The sequence below is a fragment of the Biomphalaria glabrata genome, chromosome 13 (assembly GCF_947242115.1).
Source record: "Biomphalaria glabrata chromosome 13, xgBioGlab47.1, whole genome shotgun sequence".
In the NCBI taxonomy this organism is placed as follows: Eukaryota; Metazoa; Mollusca; class Gastropoda; family Planorbidae; genus Biomphalaria; species Biomphalaria glabrata.
The window spans coordinates 27,782,678-27,791,161 of NC_074723.1; positions in this window are offsets into that span (position 1 = coordinate 27,782,678).

Here is an 8,484-nt window from a genome sequence, read left to right on the forward strand (position 1 = left end):
TACCATGTAAGCTCTTTAACACGACATTTTTGGTTTCGAAATACCGCTCAGTTGCGACAAAGATAGCATCTTATGGTCTGTATATTTAGCGGCTATCACTGTTTAACAGTTCACCATGGCATTAAAAAAAAAAAAAGCACGTAGGCCTAGCTGGAAGCAACCAAAAAGAGCCATACAGTACTATTATGTCGCATTACAGTATAAAAAGAATTGATACGTATACAGTAGGCCTAAATATACTGTTACTTTAGTCCTACATAGAGAAAAAGGGACGAGGGTGTGTGAGAAGGACTCCTTGTTTAGTACTGTGGCCTAGCTCGTATAGTTATTTCGGCAATCAGCATCCAGAAAGTTTGACGATAACGTATTCATTTTTTCTCCAATAGGCTACTGTACATATACATTGGGTGGCCGTGGCCGTGTGAAAACTCGTGTTTCAGTTGAAAAAAACAACAACAAAACAAATAGAGACGTTGTTTTTTTTTTTTCATTATAAATTCGTATCTTCGAAAGTCAATGGACAACTGTAGCTCCTATAGACACTTTGTTCTTATACCAAAGACTAAAGTTGTTTAGCACGAGAGCTACTGGAGGCTAATTAGCAAACGAACGCTGCTGCGACTGGAAACTTGGTAATAAAATTCAGCAGCACGAGGTTTCTGTAAATCACGTTCAAATGTTTGTAAAATGTATTAAATGTTTCAGCGTTGAAGACAATCTACTTCCTAGTTCAAATCTTTCGCATGACGACGGGGGATGGCAGCAAGCATAGTACGAATCCGGGCCCATCGAGACAAATGAACAACAGTCCAGCTCGCATTTCGCACGGCCAGGCAGCCATCCATACTTATAAGCATGTGTCAGCGTGGATGGATTAAGCTCTGAGAATGTCCAATAGTAGCGCAATGAATGACTTGATGCTAGAACAAAGTAGAAAAGAAAAACTACGTTGGCAGTATTATCGAAAATGATAGCAATGATTGTTCAGTAGCTTACATTCCAAAAAAAAAATGCATTTCGTGGGAGAACAGAGAAACTTTATGCGCCAAACAACGGTCATATTTAGGCTTGGTTGAGATGCTTGACAAATTTGAGCCAAGAAGTTTTCTCTCTTCAATAAATTAAGAACGCCGAGGCTCACGGATATATGATTCAAAACAAGCTTATATATATATATGTACCTGATGGCATAATATATTTTTCCGTCATCCTTGACTGCACTCTTGATATTAGCCACAAAGAGCAGGTGTGTTTTACAGAGCGTTTTGTGGACGTATCAGATCCAGAAGGTGGAGAACATTTGAGTTTTTGTAATTACAAGGCCAATAATAGGGCAGTACTTCAGCGTTAGAGGCGGACTATCCCGTTAGAGTGACATGGTACAATATACATAGTCTTTCCTTACGGCTCAGGGCCCCGCATTTGACATTCGCCCAGGGCCCCGCGCACTGCTAAGGCCGCCCCTGCCTTCTTTCTCATTCTCCGGACCCCCCCCCCCCGCCCCCCCTTTTTTTTTTTGCAAACCCACACATCGTCTTTTCCCACATAGATTTTTTACTTGAATTACCCCCCCCCCAACACACACACACACACCAAACTGACTGCTGTAAATGGTATTGCCACATAACATCAAGAAATACTAATTTTAAAATTGAAAGTTCCGCTTTAGATTCACTCGAGTAAATTAAAAAACAAATTGAATTCAATAGGACTATATATATATATATATATATATATATATATATATATATATATATATATATATATATAGGCCTATATATATAAACAAGAAAAACATAAGCATCTAAGAAAATAATTTAAAAATAACAACAACAACAAAAGACAAAGCTTGTATTAATTAAGTGTAATGGTATAAATTAGTTTGGATCGGTCATCCAATTAAATTTGTAATAGATCTAGAGTAATCTAGACCAGTATTTCCCAAAGTGGAGTACGTGTACCCCCCGGGGGAACGGGAAGAGTTTGAAGGGGATACGAGCTGCAACTCATTAACTATGCTGTTGTTGTTTTTTAATATGCACAACTTTCTCGCTAATATGTGAAGACATGGGAAGTAGACATACGTACAACTTCTTTTCATACCAATTTATAGGCCTACAATAGTGGCAATGTTTTCTTAATGATTGAGTTGAGAAATTGTTTGCATGACTGAAAATGGCTTTGTAAACAAGAATGGTTAATAGCATGGAGAAGTTATACTCGATTTCTTCTCTTTGTGAGTTAGAACAAGTTCGGCTACTAAAATAGATGCTGATACTCAGAAATACATAACACAGCATTTCATGGGCGTAGCCGGGGGGGGGGTTCTTGGGGTTCAACCCCCCCCCCCCCGAAATGAAAATCCCCCCCCCCTCCGCAGTGGGGTGGGGACGGAATTAAGTGACTGATTTTTGCTTTCATTGTGTTTATTTTAGGTGAGATTTTAATACTAAATCATCACTTACCACAGCACAGCCGAGGCAGTTTTGAGTTAAAAACCCTCTATCAGGGGGTTTTGAGTTTAAATCCCCCTACCAGGGGGTTTTGAGATTTAAAAACCCCTATCAGGGGATTTTGAGTTTAAAACCCCCTACAGGGGGTTTTGAATTTTAACCCCCCTACCAGAGGTTTTTGCAGTTAAATCCCCCTCTTCTATAAAACAAAAAAAAAAATGCAAACAACAATCCCCAAATTCCAACAGCACAGTTGAGGAAGATTTTGATTTAAAAACCCCATCCAAAATTTACGATAAACCCCATCTTCAATATAAAAAAAGCAAATTACACACTTAAAATTCTATGAGCGTAGCCAAAGGGGTTTTTGAGTTTAAACCCCCCCCCCCCCATCCTTTTCCAGTTGGGGTTTGAAGCTAAAAAGTACCTCTTCAATATATAAAAAAAAGCAAATTACACACTAAAAATCTATGAGCATAGCCAAAGGGGTTTTGAGTTTAAATTCCCCTCCTCCAGATGGCTTTTTCTTTAAAGTTTAAAACCCCTCCAGATAGTTTTGAGTTTTAAATTCCCCTACAGAGCGTTTAGAGTTGAAAACCTCTCTCTTCAATATTATTTTAAAGCAAACTACAGTCACCAAATTCTATGATCGTAGCTAAATGGGGTTTTGAATTAAAAACAAAACAAACAACAAAAAAAAAACCCAGAGATTTTTTAGTTTAAACCCCCTCAACAGATGATTTGACGAAAAAACTTTCCTTTTCTATATAAAATCTATAGCGAAATACAGGCATGTAATTCCTAGAGCGTAGTCAAGAAAGGTTACAAATTTCTACCAGTGGCTTGGGCTCCATTAATAAAGTGTGAATAGTCTTCTGCCGAAATTGAAAATCATTAAATGTGTCTCAACAAAGATGGCTAAGACAGATTTTAGGAGTCAGTCATAGAGATCGGGTCTAAATCAAAGAAATCATATGCCGAACTGGGAGTCGAATCCTTAGTAAGGTTGTGACAGAGGGTCGCATGAGGTTTTGCGGGACATATTTTCCGACAAAATGAATTACGCATAATAAGAGTTGCGGAAACAGTTTGCCGGAAAATGCGCCGAACGGCGCGTGAGGGTCTAAGTCAGTAAGAATAGCACATTAGGTTTTTGAAATAAAACTTTTTAATAGCAAGATAATGCACTGTAGATACCTCAGAATATGCATTTTGTTGGCTTTCAATACCAGAAATAGTGCTCGGCGGCGAGGCTTTCCCCCGCGCTGGGGGAGCGCTGCGAACTCCCCCAAACCTCCTTGCTAGCAAGGGCGGGGAGTCTACAATAAACAATAAACGTCAGAATGTAATAAAGATTAATTATGTACACACACACATATATATATATATATATAATTTTTTCCGCGGCGGGGGTGGGGGGAGGTCGGAATCCCCCCTCCCCCCAAAACCCTCCCCGAAAAAAAATCCTGGCTACGCCCATGCAGCATTTGGGGAATCGGCAAATAGACTTTAAAAAAAATATTTCCATCCTCAGGGGGGACTAATTCACCTTAAACAACCACACCTGTCAAGTACGATTTCTTTCCCTTGTTTCGATACCACCAAAAAAAAAAATAAAATTAATTGTTAACTAATTAGTTAATTTAAGAAAGAAAAAAGATTCTTTTTTTGTCGGATACTGGAGATTATTGTGCAAAATTTGAACTTGATCCGAGATAAGGTGTGAGAGAAGTAACGTGATCAAACTTTTTCACCAGACAGACAGACAGATTGAGTTGATAGAAGCATTGTAAACATACATGTCTAAAGTTTGTTAACTCTTTCTCTCCGTAATTATTTACCACATTCTGGTGGAATCAACGCTGGTATCATCAGTTAGGAGAGAAAGAGTTTAATCTACTAGGTCTAAACAAAAAATACATTCTTTCGGAAAATGTGACTAGCAGACCTATTAGATCTACACCGTACAGTAAAGTCTGTTAAGTTAAGATAGGTACTTTTTTTTTTTTTTTTTTACAAAATATAAGGTGAGAGCAATCACGATCACGGGACTAGCTAACATTTCAAGTGTTACATTCGCCCCTGATGATCCCATAACTTTATCACGGGTGATTTACACGTAGAGAGTTCATACCAGCACTGTCCCTCGTCCTTTGACATAGCTGACAGCTGAATAGAACGCTGATCTGTTACATATGTCAGCAGATCGCACGCTCAGCTACTCCTACCTTTTAGCCCTTGAATTGTAGTGCCTGTTACGTTGAATGGGGATGTGGGGACTCCGTTCTCTCTCTCTCTGGACCCCCCCCCCCTTTGTTGTTTCTCGGTCGATCGTTGGTTTGTAGCTCAAACTCCAAAACAGCTAGAACTACTAAGCCGATGTATGGCTTATACAATTCTTGATCAAATAACTCTTAATTCCCCTTTCAATCAAACTTGCTATGTCACGCCTCTTCTTACTTCTGTCACAGTCTTAGTTGACATTGCATGATCTAAAGTTCACGTCATGTTAAGAGTTTAAAAGACACGTGGAATTCCTGATGTAGAAAACAGGAAGTAGAATGAATAAAGTTAGACTTAGAGTTCAGTCAGTCAAGTCAAGCAGACAAGTGAAGTCAAGTGGTATTCTTTGGACCGAGTGGTCAAGTATATTTTGGTCCGGGATGGACAGTAGCGACTTAGAAAAGTCGGTAGTAATTTCAGTTAGAAAGTAACTTGTGGGCAGTTGTTGCCAGTGTTTTTTTTGAGACATGTATTAGTTGATCTATATTTCTGCACAGTGTTACCCGCTGAGATGCGGACGTGATTTGTAACTAACATATATTGGATACATTTGATACCGCTGTTATGCGGATAGGATTGTTCATTATTTCTTGACTTGTAGCACTAACAAGGAGTGCAGTATTATTATTATTGTGTTGTAAATAAACTTCATGTTTGTCTGCTGAAACGGACTTGGGTCAGTTTATAGTATTTGTCTTGTCACGTGTCAAGAGTACTTCAGGAAGCAAGAACCCAGCATTACACGACATTCGCATTCTGCAACCTTACACCATTCAACATTCATTTACAACTTCAACTACCACCCACGTGACTTATATTAACATCCATTATGACAGACCAGTTTGTGGTTTCACCTGAGATGAACTCCGATTCGGAACAGAGCAGGAAGGACTAGTTCTCCCTTACTACTCTGGTATGAAACTGTGCCATCCGGCGTAAAACCTCAGAGCCCCTATCCAAGCCGAGTGACTGTTCAGACATGCCCCCCCCCTCCCTTTAACTCCCTTAGCTGGGGGACACTCGTACAAGATATGCGACACTGTTTCGACGCTCTCTCCACAGTGACGGCTTCGGGAATCATAGTTCGGACCGAACCGGGCAAAGTATGCTCCAGCAGGACTGTGTTCCGTCCTACACTGCGCAATGATTGCCTGACCTGACCTCCTCAGCCACCACTACGGATCGTTGCGATCTGGGTGTCGCATATGTTGCCAGACACCACGGGCCCTCTCGGATTCCTCCTCAGAAATGAGTGCTCGTTCAACCTCGTTGCCTGTAGAAACGTGCTTAGTGCTTCGAGATACTTAGCTGCCAACGCGCCCTCTCTTGCGAGGCCGCTTTATTGCCCCCCCCCCCCAGTTACGCCGCTATGTGAGGGCATCAAAACGACACGTGCGGCGCCGACCTCTTCTATTACGGGTGACCATCCCCTGCCGCCACCCATTGTTAAGAGACTGGAGCAAGAGTCAGTTACAAGTACGAAAGTGGTCGCGCTGGTTTCTTTGTTGGACAGTCGGGCTCTAATAGCCTCGAACTTATTCTTGTAAGTTCAGCGTCCATGGAGCATGGATCTGAGAGCTTGTCCTGTCCAAATTGACTATTAGGGCCCCGTACCCGGATCTATCGGAGTCCCTCAACACTGACCCATCGGTGTAGCTGCGTAGCAGAAGATGGCATCTGATGGATAGGATTTTAGTGTGATTGGTGTCATCTTTTTAAGGATGGCTGGTGTTAAATGCCGGCTCTATAAGGGTCAGGTTTATAGCTAGTACCCGGTCAAAGGAGAGCCCAGCTTCCTTTGACAAATTGGCTGCAATGTGTACAAATCACTGCATTTTAATGCGGTTCTTTTCTCCCCACTGCCTAACTAATATGGATCTGGGTGGTCGCGAGTCTCTCCTTTAATAGCGCTCGTACGCAATCAGTACCGCCTTCTCTTTCCTTAAATGTAGGATCTCTAAATGTAGGTTAAGAGAGCCATGTTTTCTGACGAGTTTGTTGGGCATATAGGCTAAACGTTAGGGCCTGGATCAGCACCCGGTCGAGGGATTCGAGAGCCGTCTTACTAGCGTATACTTTGATAGTGTAGCTGTACTCATTCGGTGAAGTGCGCGTGGCATATCAGCTTTAAATTTGACACCCCACTTTGTGCTGGCCAACTTTCTGAGTAACACCAACTTATCCGAAGATTTTCTTTCAACGTCCTGGATGTGATGCTGCATTACCAGCTTTTCCATTTAGGGCGATCCCCAGATAGGCCTATTTGGACGTATTTTCACTTTGGAGTCGCAACCTACAGAGTTGGAGCTCGAATGGGTCCGAAAGTCGATCCCCAGGCTGAACAGGAACCGGGTCGTTTTGGCGCAGTACAAGGAGATGGTATGGAGGTCTGCTTATAATGATGCCTGCAGTTGGCCAGCTTTCTTCCCGGAGGACAATGTCATCAGCATATAGCAGTGTCTTTGACCGCGGTGAGCTGGGCAGATCATTTAGAAAATTAGATAGGTCATGAAAAGTGTGCAAGTTAGGACAGAACCCTGAGGCATGCCATTTCGTAGTTGTTTTGGCCTACTTAGGGAGTGCTGGAACTTTGTTCGTGTGCTCCTCCCAGATAAATGTGTTTGTTCTTCCGTGCACACCAGTGGCTCTAAGATTTAGATAGAGGCCTGATTTCCACACGTGGTCGTCCGCCTGTTGTAGGTCTATAAATACTGAATATGTGGTCTCGGACCTCTGTAACCCATCGGCCACCTCCCGTGCGAATAAAAGTGACCTGGTCTATCGGTCTCAAGCCTGCTCTAAACCCGGCCTGCAATGGAGCCAGGATACCGGCACTCTTAAAGCACCAAACGAGTCGCTCGTTGACCATAAACATCCGCCCTCCTTTCTCGTCGTTACACTGAAAACATACACACCTCCACTTTTTTGTCTGCACCTACACTGCTCTCACACGTTTTAATTTATAAGGTCTCTTCACACATACACCTTCATATTTTCCCGTTTTTTTTTTTTTGGCACTTCCGATAAAACTGACCGCATTTTAACGCTCCAACTTTATTTACTTTTTAGGCCGTGTACTCTTTATATCTGTTACATTGAATCGTAACGGCCCGCGCTCTTCTCTTTCTAAGAACACTACTAGCGGCTACTCCCCTTTCAGGGGCCACTAAAAGTAAGCAGATCTCAAGAAGCTCCAAGTAAGTACACACACACAACATTGAATATGTGAGCACCACTGGTCATGAACAAGTTTGTCTTTCTGCCCTGCAAAATCTTTCAAGTTTCAGTAGTGGTCAGACAATGATTTATTGGACATCCTTCACATCTACATCTCATTTATTGAACTGCTTCTGCTTCACAGGTCTACATGATTTATGACAAGGAGTTTCTGTGCTTAAAGTAGACGACAATGGAGCATTCAATTCGATTGGTTGATAAAATGCAGAAGCAGGACATTTTTTTTTTACTTACAATAAAAGCCAGATGGAGGACATGTCCTCTATTTGCCGGACATCTGGTAACACATGCCCCAAGTCAACACATTTAGAAGTGTTTTATCATTAATCATTGTCTTTATATTATATTCACTTATCATTATATTTTATATTAAACAAATGTTAAGTTGCCTGCTAAATAAAATAATAATCTAATGAATGACAAGGACAGATTTTGGCCATGTACTTTTAAATACACTCAAATCATCATCAAATTAGTCTCTCTAACTCAAGCTCGATGACAACAGATGAAT